General features: G+C 32.6%; 1 long non-coding RNA gene across 4 annotated transcripts; it reads left to right on the plus strand.

Moving 5' to 3' along the window:
• The first annotated feature begins 200 nt into the window (after positions 1 to 200).
• Positions 201 to 12,386, plus strand: LOC114306784 (uncharacterized). 4 transcript variants are annotated; one of them, XR_014330638.1, is made up of 7 exons: positions 201 to 943; positions 3,884 to 3,978; positions 4,551 to 4,720; positions 6,519 to 7,782; positions 8,796 to 8,894; positions 10,598 to 10,691; positions 12,063 to 12,386. It is a non-coding gene; the product is annotated as an uncharacterized LOC114306784 (long non-coding RNA). The 4 variants fall into 4 exon arrangements; XR_003644824.2 differs by having other exon boundaries at positions 8,796 to 8,866; XR_014330640.1 differs by having other exon boundaries at positions 4,551 to 4,685.
• Positions 12,387 to 14,135: the final 1,749 nt, after the last annotated feature.

Here is a 14,135-nt window from a genome sequence, read left to right on the forward strand (position 1 = left end):
GACATGCGTACACTAGTTGTCAAAAATATTGAACATTTCACGACGCACAAAAATATAGCTGTTAAAAATTACATTTTTCAAGACGCGCGAAAAACAAGCCGTTTAAAATATTACACTTTTCACGACACGCAATTATTTTCGTGAAAGATATGACCCAAAAAAAAAAAAAAAAAAAAAGTACCAAAATAAAAATTTGGGGCGCCGAACACCAATTTTTTTTTTTTTTTTAAAAAAAAAGGCAGTGAGAAAGCTATTTGATCAGGGTTTCGGGGGTATGAAAGGTGAATTGCCCATCAGTTGTGGTCAATCTGGAAAGACAGTCATGAACCCTACTTCTTTTGCTAAGTCTATGGAAGCTTTTAGAGAGAAACTCAACGTGATGAAAGCCAATGTTTCAGGTGTGAATTGTGAAGACATAACCCCTTTGTTTCACGAGGAAATTTTGACTCCGGCGGCTGCCCTAAACTTGTTAAAGTCGAGATGGTCCAATATTGTGGAAAAAGAGGGTAGTGAGGAAGCTGTTATCAACCGATTTAGGAATTTACCTGATAACTTGATTATAGCTAGGACTAGGAATATGGTTTCCAATCTGGATGAATCGGAGATTGTATATGAGGACATAACATCTCAGAAGCTTTTCAGATCCTGAAATGGGCATGGATAGGGTGAGCCCTATGGCTAGGAGTTCGAGTCATCGAGAAGATCTGGGGGTGAGAAATATTTTTCCTCAGATGGATGGACGTACTGGTCTGCAACAGGGGATACGAGGTGGAAGGGGTGGAAGAGGTGTTGGGCAATGAACTGGGTTCTTGGTAAATCAAAGCGAGCAAGGGAAGGATAATGACGCTGCCAACTCTGTCCCAGTGGCGAACCCAGTTGTGCCGGAGAAGAAGACTTGGGCCTCGGTGGTAGCTACAAATCAAAGATCTACTGTGAAACTAAGGTATTTTCCACCTGCTAGCAATACTGACATTGTTGTTGATGTCCCACCTCGGGAAAACATTGATAAGTGGGAGGCTTGTTTGGTTAGCCATTTTTTAGATAAAAATCTTAGCTTCAACCATGTCAAAATAGCTAGAAATTATTCTGAATTTATTCTTTTCTAAATTTATTGCATTTGTATAAAGAGCTAGAAATTTGGTCACAATCAGATGATGCAGTAGCTTCACGGAACTCCATTTCATACTGTAACTACTAACTTATGTTCTCTTTATTTTTTTAAAAAAAATATGTAGAGATCCTAATTTTTGTAATTACCATTAAATTCTTAACCTTGAGTTTATTTCAATAAAGCCCTTGAATTTTCGTTTAATTGCGTTTTAAACCCTAGAATCAAGAAGTATCGCGGATTAATTTGAGTAAACCCTAATCGATCCCGTAGATTAATAATCCCCTTTAAAACCTTATTATTAATTATTAGAACCAATAATTATAGATTAATCACTTTAAAATCTTAATTCCCGGTAATGCCGTTTTTGCTCAGTTTCTCGTCTTTGTTTGCACTTTAATTTAACGTGATCCAAATTTATTATTTTAACTATTTTCTAATGTTAGTATATTGTATACTAAATATCAAGGTTTCATAAATTTAGATTTGGTCCCTATATACTTCTATTTTATTTTATTTCAACCCTTAATTGTAATATTTTATTAATTACTGTACTTGTGCCTATTATACTATGTTTATAAATACAAATATCTCATATGTATATATATATATATTTCTTGGAGCCCAAGTAGCTAGTCATGTGAGGGTTGAAATGGCCTTGATGGCATTAATGGACAACTTTGACAAATTACACCTATGGAACTTGGCCCCTAAGAAACCTTCTAATCCTTTCTCTATATATGCACACTTCTCCCCCTCATTTTACACATTTTTCAGCCATGCACTAGAGGAGTGAGAGAGAGTGATCTTGGAAAAAGAGAGAGAGAGAGAGAGAGAGGGACAGAGAGAGAGAGAAGAGAAGAAGAAAAAGAATGATTGTGTTGAGTTTTGTACAACAAAAGTAAACCTACATCACCTCTTCTCTCAAGTTCTTTTACCACTTGTTTTTCCCCTCCTAATACATACTTTTTGTATATATATGTTGTAGTCTAAGCCTACACTCTTATATAAATGTATATTAATCAAGAAATGGTATGCTTCTCTTTTTTTCTTAAATTTTCAAGAGCAAATCTTTTCCATCTCTTGAATTTATTTTCCTATCAAAACTCCATAAACTCGAAATCTGTTTTTATTGTGTAATATTTGGTATGTCTAGAGTATGTGATAATTTTAGTAGGACCTAAGGATGTATTTTTATAACCTAAACAATTTTTCCAAGTTTGTTACTCACAGAACTAGAAAAACAGTTAACTTTCTCTATTTTTATAAAATTCCAGAAAAATAATCTTGAGTCCAATTTTATGTCAAAATCTTAATCTTGGTGTTATATTTTAACTAAAATTTGTTTGAACTCAAGAGAGGGAGGGGTTCGAGAGAAACACCGATTTGCGTAACGGTTAACTAATCTGGACAGATCTTGGTAATTCTGAATTATCTTAAAATCTAAAATACCTATCCTACTTTCGTAAATTGAGTTTGAAACTAGACTTATTTATTTACAAACTCACATGAGGCCAAGTACTTAGGGCCAATAAAATTATTTTTTTCATAATTATTTTCAAACTAGTTCAAATTTAGAAATCTGGAAATTTGTGTTAATATGCTCTTATTTCGTTTGCAACCCTTATATTCTATGTTTCTTGAAAGTTTTAGTCTTGATATGTAATCTATGATAAATTGTAAATTTGCTTTACCATGAATAAATTACTTGTTGTTTAGTTTGGATTTGTAATTATATTAACCATACTTTGCTATAACTGAGAACATAATGCACTTAATTAAGGGGTAATCAAATGGGATGATAATGGGTTGCGATCATTGTATTAAATTTTATGAGATAATGATCGACGGATTCAAGAGTATGACATAGTGGAATGTATTCCATTTTTGTGAAGTCTTGTGGAAGTGTGTTTACGAACCCTAACATGGCACGGGAGGTATTCTGGCTGCTTAAAAGAAATGAGAGGCATAAGGGTGGCAGTGAAGGTCTCACACAGGGAGAGTACCCCTAGAAGCCTGTTCCCTTGGGGCAAACCGTGATGTCACCACTCGGGTATGTAACCTAGGTGTGTGGGCATCGTTGGTAATTGTGCGGTGAGCGACGCACTGGTGGTTATGCAGTAAGCGACGCATTGGTATTGTATTAACCAAGGGGGAGTTAGAATTGCCCGTGGCCAGTGTTAGTGGTTGGGTAAGAACAGCATTTCGCAGGGAGTTGCCTAGAACTAACAAAAATTGTCATGAGAACTGAAATTTAACTATAAGCTCTGCTTAATTATTGTTTTTCGCCGTATGTTATGATCGTGCCATTATGTTACTTGTGTATTTGGAATGAGAAAAGGGTCAGAGTGTGTGTGTTTATTGGGCATTCCAAGCTCATGGCGTTTTATGCCAGGTGAAGACGAGTTTTAGATCAAGAACGGAACCCCTAGAAGCTTTGCGGAACCATGGCTGCCTTAGAGATTAGATTTTATATTTCCCGTATTTTGGATAATCTTTTTGTATCAAGGAATTGATCTATATTTAAAGACTTGAAGAATTTTATCTGTAACTATTATTAATATTTTCTTTTAGTATAATTATTTGTATTTTGTGCTTAAAAATGATGTGTATCCGTTAGTTAAACCCCGGTTTATCGTTGTATTATATTATCAAAATTTGGGGTGTCACAAAATAACAACCAAATTTCCCGTTTAATAAATATGGGGCTATAAAATATGAATTTCTCTTTATTCCAATAACAAGATAAGCTAATTTGTTATTTTTATGTGACAGATTAATTCTATGGCTACAATTCCACAATTCACGCGTCAATCATTGAACGATAATACTACAACTAACAAAAGTGACTATCTTTGGTATTCACTAAGGTATTAAAAATCTTTTGTTTTAAAAATTTGTGATCTGAATCCAATGGCTTTGATATGTTTGATATCTTAATAACAATTCCTGGATACTTTTGCAGTACGAACATTCAAAGTGGGTCCCAAACAGTTCTTCATGTGGAATCACTTGGCCATGCCCATTTTGCAATTCATATTTTCTTGGATTATAACTTCTTTTTTCAATCAGTTACTTCAGCAAGCAGATGTTCCTTAATTACTAATATTGTAGACTTGAGTTATCTTTCTCCAGTTGAACATTTAAATATGGCATATCAATTGCATCTGAAATTCAAGTACCCTTAATTTTTTTTTAAAAAAAAATAAAATAAAATGATTCAATGATTTTACAAGTCATGATAAGATTAAAAAAATGTTTTTCTTCCCTGCTGTATCTAAGCATCATAGGTAAATAAAGGTTTTTAACTTTCCAATGAACTTGATGTTTTATTTCTAATTTATGATTGGATTTTCTATCCTAACTCATCTTACTCATTTACTAAGTCCATGGTTTTCATCAAATTTAGTATTGTAAAATTGGCTGATTGCTTTTGTTTCAGGAGAGAGAATGCCAATTTGAGATTGATATAAAAAGGGCACAAGGGTTAGAAGTCAAACAAATGCTGAAGGATGGGAACTGCCTCTTTCGTGCTGTTGCAAATCAACTATATGGGGACTCTGATACATATGATTTGGTTAGACAAATGTGCATTGATTATAAATTTATATGGTATGACTATTCTTATGTGACTTCCTATCCTTAGAAGCTAAAATATACATCTTTCATCTTTATGTGATTCCTATCTTTCATCTTGCAAGTGTTATGCATGCTAAATAGAATATTATGTCACCTAGAAAAAGTGGGATGCTAGTTTGTTTGTTTTCTGACACCACCAAAGAAAAAAAAAAGAAAAGAAAGAAAAAGACAGAAAAGGTAAAGAAAAGAAAAATACCATGCAAAAAGATAAAATAGAAAGAGAAAAATGCAAAGCACTGTGACTCTGTTTTATCTTCAGGGTAGATCTAGAAATTTCCTTCTGAGACACATTCTAGAGTGATATACTTTGTGAGCTGTTTTTTGAATTTTTTGATCGGTTGATTGAGCTATATTATTTGCCATTTGTTGAAATCTAATACTGTTACAAGCTAGGAAAGGAGTTACAGAGTAGAGGTCTTAAAATTCTTAATTCCTGGTTAGCAGTTCCTTTACTTCTTCTGAGTTGCTTTGGAAGGTTGGTCCTGTCTTGACTAGTAGTAGAAAAAATGTTTTATTGTCTGGTAAGGATAGGTAGTGTATTGCAAGTCTTCTTGGACTCAAGGTCCTTCGTATGAAGCTGTGCCCTTCATTTCCCCTAATCATTTATGTTAAGTTGTCTTCCTTTAGTCCGTGGAAACAACTTAGATGTTTATATACTTGATCCCTTTGTATAAGAGAAAAATCAGAGCTCAATAAAAAATAAAAATAAAAATGTATTCTTTTAACCATCCTTGCTGGAAAGTGGAGTTTGTCATAAATGCCCTATCGAGATCAAACCATTGTTATTATTTGAGAATCTAAACTTTTGTTGGAATTTTTAAAATTTTGTGAGACTTTTTTCCATTCATCGAATTTTGCATTTTATACACTTCAGTTGACGCTTCAAATAAAACAGATAGTTGCTGTACAAAGTCAATTTTTTTTAATTTCTGTTATTGTTTTCTATGAGGGAAAACAAAATAGTTTTTTTACAAAATCTGTTATGTAAAATTGTTTTTTCACATCAGTTTATTATTTCCCAAAATAGTTTATTACATTAGTTTATTGTTTTCCAGTATGTTTAGTCATGGAATTACTGGGATTACATCAGTTTATTTCTTCTCTGTCTGCTTTAGTCATGAAAATCTATTTGTTTTGCCTCTCCCCTGTCAGCTAGCTTGTGATTGAATTAGATACTAGTGAAAAATTAGAGAAGAAAAAGATTAGCTTAGGGATTATTCTTATAGTTCCTTATCTTATGTATTTGCTATTAAGTACTCAGGTAGAATTACATCACATTGTCCCAAAAAGCGCCTAAAGCTACTAAAACTTACCTAAATTTCTTCTATAATGGATTGAAAGTTTTTTTTAAACGTGTAAATAATATAGACTCTAATTTGGCTTGGACTCTTTATTTTGGAACTTACAATGGTAATGGATAAAACCTATACAAACCTAAACCTCATACATAGAGTCTTTAACATAATTATGCAAGTCCCAAGTAGGTGCTGCATTGAAGTAGATTAATTCCACCTCTTCTTCTTTTTAAATTTGATTTTTTCTCTTGAGCTTCTTATGGCCTGGATTTAGTAGCAAACTATTAAGATCTTAATTTTTTGTTAATTTTTCATTATGACATTGATTTTATGGGGCCATTGAATTATCTTATTAATTTTGGAAATATTTTGTTGATGTTTTAAAATTTCTTAATCATTTCTTAATACCTCAAGAAATATTTTTGTCTATGAGTTGTTGGTTTTTGTACTTATGTGAAGTTTCATTTGTCATGCAGACAAGAAATGCAACAGGGTTAGTTGCTCCAGCTATTGCCGCGGGTTTAGGTGCCTTAACACATACATTGGGCACTCTCGTCCTTGTGATAGGAGCAAGTGGATTTGCTACAACTACAACTACAGCTACTATCACTACAAGAAAATGCACCTACGGCGACCAAATTGGCGACTAAAAAAAATTTTAGTCGTTGAAAGTATAGGTTTTGACAACTAAAACAACATTAGTAGCCAAAAGTATAGGTTTTGGCGACTAAAAATCAGTTTAGTCGCCAATTATCTACTTTTGGCTACTAAAATATTTAGTGGCCGAATGAAAAATAAAAAAATGATTTTTTCTCTTTGGCGACTAAACTTTGGTCGCCAAAAATGTACTTTTAGCGACAAAAAAAAAATTTAGTAGCCGAATGGAAAATAAAAAAATAATTTTTCTCTTTAGTGACCAAACTTTTAGTTGCCAAAAACGTACTTTCAGCGACAAAAAGAAAGTTTAGTCGCCAAAACTAAAATATTTGGAGGGATTAATTCAAAATTTGGAGAGATTTTATAAAACTAATCGGCGACTAATTGAGATTTAGTCGCTAATGGTCTTTTCGCTACATTACACTTTTGGCTACAAAAAGTTTAGTCGGTATTGATTATTCTTTGGCGACTAAATATAATTTTAGTCGCTAAAGGTAGAAACAATTTTTTTGTTTTAGAGGGAACTGAATATTGGTGCCCGCGCCCCTCTTTCACACAAATTTTTTTTTTTTTCAGATGAGAAGACAAAAATAGTTGCGTCATTTTCTTCTTATTCTGTTCAATCTCTTACTGCTTTCACATTTCATCTATCAATTCCCACATTCCTCCATCAACTCTCTTCATTCCAAACCCTAATTCACTACTTTCGTTATCCATATCATCAATAAACTAAGTCACTGACAATCGTGAATTTTCAAACCCTAATCAACGCAGATTCGATCTTCAAAATTCAATCAGTTTGGTTTAGGGAATTGGAGGGACGATGAGTGCTCAGAAGAAGAGGAATTTTCAGATAGAAGCTTTTAAACATCGGGCCGTGGTGGATCCGAAATACGCAGAGAAGACTTGGAAGATCTTGGAACATGCGATTCAGGAGATATACAATCACAAAATTGGTTGTGTTCTCTCTCTCTCTCTCTCTCTCTCCTTGGGCTCACTGCCTCCATTGCCTTGTTTCGACCACTTGCTCTTTTGGATTTCGAGTGATTGTCTGCCTAAACATGCGATTTTCATCCTTCATTGGTAAGTCTCTCTCATTCCTTTGCTTTATTTCACTTAGGGTTTTAGGCTTTAGTTTTTTGTTTTGTGCGATTGAACCCTATATAGCCATGTTCGGTTTATTTTTTTCATCTGAGTTCGTGAAGTTGTTCTCCTCTTGAGTGCTTACTTTGTTTTATTTATTCCTACTAGATTTAGGATTTATTTTTACTTTTACTTTGTTTTTTTAAATTAGTTGTGTTGGTTGCTAACATTGTCTACATAGTTTATTACTTGTATTTTTTTTTTTTTTTCTGTTGAGTATAATGTTGTTACTAATTGTGGTTGCTATTTGACGGATGATATTGGGATTGGTGGGATTGTTGATTGTTGGATCTTGTTTGGGGGTTATGATTGTGACTTTGGTGGGTGTCTTCTACCCTCTTGTTGGGATGTCTAAATGTGTCGGGTTGGTTTGTCATCTCTGACACACAGTCTTAAGTTATGGCCGAATCCTCCAAAAGGAAAAAAGCTACTGCCTCCTGCTTGTCCTATAACTCTGATAAATTCCAGTCAAAAGAGAAGGCCAAATTGTTTTGGGATTTCTACGAGTCTAGAACTATTCACTTAGAAAGAAATATATTCAAGTTTGTTAGAAATTAAGGAGTTGGACATATTCATCATTTAGTTTGTTAGAATATGACTGTTGGTTAGATTGCCTAGCATAAACATTTATACACACATTTTATTTTCCCCTCTTTCTTCTTTGACTTGAGAATTCAGGGTTTTCTAAGTGAGAATTCTCTTTTGTTAGATGTGGAGTTATCTCTCTTTGTTTCCTCCCCTCAATTTTATTTTGTGATTTTCCTTACTCTCTTTTCTTCCCTCCTTCCCTTCTTTTCTCAAATTCCCCCCACTGTTGCTTCTCCTTCTCCTTTTCTTTCCTTCCCTTCTTTTCTCAAATTCCCTCCACTGTTGCTTCTCCTTCTGCTCTTTGCTCTATAGATATGCAACTATTTTGAAATTTTATTGCCTTTTACCTTTACAAATTGTTGCAGGTGTACCCAGATGGGAAAATGAGTCAGCATTTTGCAAGCTTAAAACCTGGCGATGTAGTGGAAGTGAAAGGGTAAGACATACACATGAGCAACCAGTAGGCAAGTATTTTTCTGTATTTCTTCTTACCATTGGATCCATTTGGTTGATTAGAATGAGTTGAAATGGAATGAAATGGTCATTCTTAGACTCCACTTCAGAATGATTATTTCCTTATGATAGTGAATGATGATTCTACTTTTAATGTGTTTTTTGTCATATTTTTAGTCAACCAAATATGGGAATGGATATTTTGATGGAATAATCATTACATTCCAATGAACCAAACACTACCTAAGTATTTAGCAATTATTCATTTCAATGTAAGAATTCAAATTGTAAATTCTAAAGGAAAAGTCTATTGCATTTGTGTCAAGCTTAATTAATTCCAGATGTTGGCTCTTAGTAAGCTACATATATGCTTTACATGCATATTCCTGCAGTAGATGTTGATTTTACATGTCTGTGTCATTGGACAATTCTGTATGCTAGTGGGCTTATTATGCAGTTTTATGCAATGTATGTATATGTTTATTGTTCAAGCAAGTAAAATGAATTGAATAGTTGCAACTCAGAGTTAATACAACTTCTGTCATTATGTTTCAAGAATTCTAAGCCTTGGTATATATTTTAATTCTACAATTCCCTCCTGTTTGCTTCTTATGGTTTATTATGATATATACATGTAATTATAGTAAGTTATTATCTCAAAGGATACAAAAGACAAAGTCAGATATAATTGCAAAGGCTGATGGTAATTTTGTTCCAAGAGAAAGAAGAGAGAGACACAAGGAAAAATATTGGTTAGACCCTCTGGCACGCCTGCCTGGAATTACACTTTGTTGTCCCTTTTTTTTGCCGTAATGATCTGAAATCTTAAATGAATCAATAAACTGTGCCAATCACATTAGATATTGGAAGTTCCTAAACTTGTATTAGGGTGCTTGCTATTTGTGAACTGCTCATAGTTCATGGAGTAATAACATTGATTATAGTAAGGTATCTTGTACTTACCTGGCAGTAGCATGAAAAGATGTTTGCCATGCAACATTTGCTACCAAAAGTATTTTGGCAAGAAAAATGTGGATGCCACTTTATGTTGTTCAAGTTAAGACTTGTGTACAAAGAAAATGGTAATCTACTAATTTTGTTTTTAGCTATTTATTTATTTTATTTTATTTTATTTTATTTTTTATTTTTTATGTATAAGTAATAAAATGCTAATGTGTAAGTGTTAACAAACAAACTGAAGGAGTATTGAAATCTAGCTGAACCTGACATAAATATCAGATAAGAATTTGTGATTTTTTTTAGATGGAATTGACTGCATGGCCTTGTTTATTGTGGTGCTCGACATAAACTGTTTCAATGATGGAATCAATCTTTTTGTGTTAGCAATTTTAAGATAGTATACTAATGCTTATTGCTGAAGCATGGTCAGAGTGTTCTGTTGTGAAAAGATAACATTATTTTGATTAGTATTTAATGTAAGATTGAGATTAATGTAGTCTTCCAAGAATTAAAAATGAAGGTTTATTCATTATTAGATACTTGGACATCCTTCAGTGTCAGTTGTGTATTAAGTTTATATCTCATACTTAAAACAGAAAATTGACTTATTTTGTTTTCCTTGGCCTATGCAATATTCTTTTCAATCTGATTTAATCATTGCCCAAAATTCGTCTTTGTTCTTGCTAAACTGATATGTTGAATTTAAGATCTTTGACTCTTTAGTGCTGAGCTGATCACATTTCTTTTATTTCAGGGTTTCTCTTGCATTTTGGTTTTATTGCTCCATTGTCATATAAAATATTGGTTCTATACCCTTATCTAGTAACTCTTCCTTGAGTGATCTGAAAGTAAGTTTTAGTAATTTTCTTTTTTCTCTAGTTATCATTGCATATGATTCATTTTCTCTAGTTATCATCTGCTTGAGGTATAGGCTCTCTTCTAATTCTTCTTTCTTTTTATCACATTTTTTTTTTTAGAATCCTTTATTGGCCCTTTCATGTGTTTAGGAGGAAACATATTCTCATGTAATCTTCCAAGAATTAAAAACAGCCCCCAAACCTCCGTGTGCCCCTCACGGACAGCATCCCCATGACTAATAGGACTTGTGACAACTCACGGAATTTTATTAGGACCTGTACGTTGGGAGTTAGAGCCGAAAACGTCCAAAAATGCCGTTTTGAGGGCGAAAATTGAAAACAGCCCCCGAACCTCCGTGTGCCCCTCACGGACAGCATCCCCGTGACTAATAGGACTTGTGACTAATAGGACTTGTGACAACTCACGGAAATTTATTAGGACCTGTAGGTTAGGAGTTACAGCCGAAAACGCCCAAAATTTAGTCGAAAAAGAGCGTTTGGGGGACGAAAATTCAAAACATACAGAAATAGGAATACCTTGTTCAGCCCGAAGTAAGTGTGCTTGTCTTCGCATTAACCACTGCAAAAAAAGGTCCAAAAATGAAGGCCAAAGTGCACATAAATTGTGAATGATAGAGATGAATGTTCCTCAAAATTTGCTGTGAGTATACAGGCCAAAACAAAGCATGTGACATATGGAATACAAAATCCGAAAAGAGATTTCACCCAAGTCTTTGGGCAAAGAGGTACCTTAAGGCCTCGTTTGGTATAACCTATATAATCTATTTTTTTATCTTTTTATCTTTTTTTCATCACATCACCTCTACTTTTTTGCACATCTTTTCGTAAAAAGATAAAAAGTACACTTTTTTAGGACATCCCAAACCAACCTTAAGAGTTACTAAAAAACATACAGAAAGTATTCTAATAATTGTCTTTATATATTTATAGTTAACTGTATGAACTCTACATATTTGTAGCTAAATGTCTAAATATGCATAAGAAATGTAGCTAACTGTATTGAAAATAAATATGATCAAGCCTTACATAACACTAAAATGTTTTTTACTATAAACAGTGTGTGTAATAGTTTGAATACTATTACTGGTGTAATGTGTTCATGATTTTCAAGAGTAGAAAAAAAAAATTTTAAAAAAGAAATTTCTTTCAAGATTAGAATAAATATTGCATGATACATATATATATATATATATATATATATTTTCTTTAATTTTGAAAAAGACATTTCTCGATTATTCTATCTTAAATGCATGTTAGAACATGTTTCTTATGGCAGACTAAATTCATATTTTGTAACAAATTTTAATGTTTTGTTTGTTTGTTTTTTATTTTTTTTGGTAGATGGCTTCGTTGTGTGGACTTGTGGATAATTCATATTGGTGTATGGAGAAGAATTTTCCCTTTCGTATAGAACTAATATAATAATTTTGTCGTCATCGACTTTTGGATAGTTCACTATTATTGAATATGATGGTTGGAATAATCAATACAGATTACGATGGTAATTTGTACCATGCCAAATGGTCATTTCACATGGTATAGTAAATGTAATTTTTGTATATGTACTTTTTATATGATTGTATATGTTGTATGGAATTATTATTTTAGTTTGGACAATAGTTCGTTTGTATGTACTTGGACAGTTAAAGTAATTTATTTTTTGTATACGGATGCAGATTGTGGAATGATTGATAATTTATGTATCATTTTATTTATATACGTATTACAGGTTGAATGGAATACAGACAGGTTATGGACACATTATAATATTAACAATAAAACATAATATCATGTTTTTGCCGACTAAACGTTTTGTAGCCAATAAAAAAGAAAAAAAAACAAAAAAACAAAAAAACAAACAAACCAAACAAACATTTGGCTACTAAAAGTTTTGTAGCCAAAAGAAAATCAAACATTTGGCTACTAAATTTTTTGTAGGCAAAAGAAAAACAATGGCTACTTTATTTTTTGTAGGCAAAAGAAAAACAACCATTTAGCTACTAAATGTTTTGTAGCCAAAAGAGAATCAAACATTTGGCTACTAAAAGTTTTGTAGCTAAAAGAAAATCAAACATTTGGCGACTAAAATATTTTGTAGCTAAAAACAAAAGTTGAAGAATAAATATGATTTTTGGCGACTAAAAATTTAGTAGTCAAAAATGTCGTAGTTTAGGCGACTAAATTTTTAGTAGCAAAAAATGTTGAAGTTTAGGCGACTAAATTTTTAGTAGCTAAAAGAAATAGTATTTGGCGACTAAAATTTTAGTAGCCAAAAAAGATTGACTTTAGGCGATTAAAATTTTAGTAGCCAAGACATTAGTATTTGCTTTTGGCGACTAAAAAATTTAATAACTATAAAGTTTTTGGCCACTAAATAATTAGCTTTTGGCGACAAAAAAATTAGTCGGCAAAAATGTATTTATTTAATTAATTTTCAAACCTATTGGCGACTAAATTAGGTTTAGTCGGCAATTATATTTCCCGACTATTCTTTGGCTACTAATTTCTCGACCAAAAAATTTAGTCGCTAAAGAGTATTGGCGACTAAAATATGACTTTTGGCGACTAAAAATTTAGTCGCCAAAAGTGAAAATTCTTTTAGTGTATAGGAACTATTGTCGGTAGTTTTAGATAATCTCTTAATAGTTGTTGATATATTTAGAAAGTTAGATATGCATAGTTTTGGATGGTTTATATTTTTTGTACAATTTAGAACTTAAGGATATAGTTTTTGAATGTTTAGAATGTATAAACAATTGTTGAATGTTTATAATTTATAAATATAGTTTCTTTTTGATGTTTCAAACAATATTTTGGTGGTTGATTGATATTTTGTGATGTTTGTCTGTAATATTTGTTAGATTGTACAAAATTGGTCAAATAGGACCTACTGAATTTATAAAATTTAAAAAAAAAAAAAAACCACTAAAAAATTTTAACTTTTTGACATTTTATAAAAAAAATGTGTATTAAAATTTGTATAAATAAGTGTGTAGGAGAAGATAGTGAAGTAGGCCGTACGGGTTGGGCAGTGCAGTCGGCTAGGTAGGAGATGGGAAAAGATTGCCTCCTTTTCGGGCTTTGATTGGACGGTGTTGTTCGGCCCGTGGGGACCCATCGCGGGTCCCGTTTTTCTAATCGGAACCGTTCAATATGTAGAAGTTGTCGAGTACTATATGCTTGTAAAAACTCACGTTGATTGGATATCGATAGCTATCTGATCGTATTAGTTTTTTTTTGTCAACTGTTAACTATAACACTATCCATTTTTTATACAAAACTGATTTGATCATGTAGTTAGCAATATCTGATAGATGTGATTTTTTGCAAGCATATAGTACTAGACGAGTTCTACATATTCATCGGTTCGGATTATCAAAACGGGACCCATGGTGGGCTCTACGGGCCCAACTT

The sequence above is a fragment of the Camellia sinensis genome, chromosome 1 (genome assembly GCF_055761805.1).
Source record: "Camellia sinensis isolate YWXY chromosome 1, ASM5576180v1, whole genome shotgun sequence".
NCBI lineage: Eukaryota > Viridiplantae > Streptophyta > Magnoliopsida > Ericales > Theaceae > Camellia > Camellia sinensis.